The sequence below is a fragment of the Salmo salar genome, chromosome 24 (genome assembly GCF_965601325.2).
Source record: "Salmo salar chromosome 24, fSalSal1, whole genome shotgun sequence".
Taxonomy (NCBI): domain Eukaryota; kingdom Metazoa; phylum Chordata; class Actinopteri; order Salmoniformes; family Salmonidae; genus Salmo; species Salmo salar.
In genome coordinates, this window is record NC_138314.1 from 28,672,124 (window position 1) to 28,673,333 (window position 1,210).

General features: G+C 49.3%; 1 non-coding gene across 1 annotated transcript; it reads right to left on the reverse strand.

The window, feature by feature from the left end:
- Positions 1-857: 857 nt before the first annotated feature.
- On the reverse strand, positions 858-931 carry trnat-ugu (transfer RNA threonine (anticodon UGU)). Its single transcript has one exon. It is a non-coding gene; the product is annotated as a tRNA-Thr (tRNA).
- Between the last annotated feature and the right edge of the window lie 279 nt (positions 932-1,210).

A 1,210-nucleotide genomic window follows, 5' to 3' on the forward strand; every position in this document is an offset into this window, starting at 1 on the left:
AAGTAGCAGAGGGGTCCAAGTCCAATTGGCAAAATGGGTATAGTGGTCCAAGAAACTGGCTGATGGATCAGCTAACAGTCCAAAATGCTCTAGATAGCTAGCAGGCCGCGGTTAGCAGAATGGGCCTTCAGGGGACATCGCGCCTGAGGGGCCTGTTGGGATCCTCGGGCAGATTATGTCGGTATTCTAGTCGTGAAGGATCGGCGGGGTTCCATGCCCCGTACCGGCAGTAGTAGGGTCCCGGATATTGTAGCTGAGGAGTGGGCTTCAGGACTAGCCCAGGAGCCCTAGCCGGGAGATGGGTCTAGCATGGGATAGCCCCAGGCTAGTTGGTGCTAGCTCCGGGACGGAAACATTAGCCAGGAGTAGTCAACCCAGGTTGCAGTTAGCTAGCTGCGATGATCCAGATGAAAAGGTTCAGAGTTTGTGGTAGGAGTCCGGGGTTATGGAGAGAAAAATAGGTCCTGTATGCTCTGGTTTGAAACACGTTGTACGAACTGGCGAGAGCTTTCCGAGCTAAAGGTTAGCTGATGACCGCTAGCAGTGGTTAGCTGACTGATAGCTGGTAGCTAATTAGCTAGCTAGCTTCAGTTGAGGTATTCCAGTTCTGAGGTAAATAGAAATACTTTAGAAAAAAAACAGATCCACACCACATTGGGTGAGGCGGGTTGCAGGAGAGTATTTTGAAGTTGAGGTTTAGGAAAAATATTAAAAAGAATGCGAAGAAAAATATATCTACATGGGACGAGACAAGACAAATACATTTTTTTTTTACATTTGAGTCATTTAGCAGAAGCTCTTATCCAGAGCGACTTACAGTAAGTAGTGAGTGCATACATTTCATCCATTTTTTTTACTGGTCCCCGTGGAAATCGAACCCACAACCCTGGCGTTACAAACACCATGCTCTACCAACTGAGCCACACGGGCCAACCCAAAGACATCTGACTGCTACGCCATCTTGGATCATGTGATCCAAGTTACCGTGTAGAGCACTGCAAGGTTGGGTGACCAGGGCCATCTGGGACTGCCTCCTGGAGGAATTCAGGCGTGTGATGGCTACCTATGTCCTTCATAACTTCATGAGCATGGACACGAGGACCAGGAGGGGATCTTTAGCTCGCCGCTGTGTGCCAGAGGAGAAGTCTCCTGCTCTGCATGATGTTTCAAGGATGGGGGTCCAACAACGCAGCAAGACAGGTAATCCGTG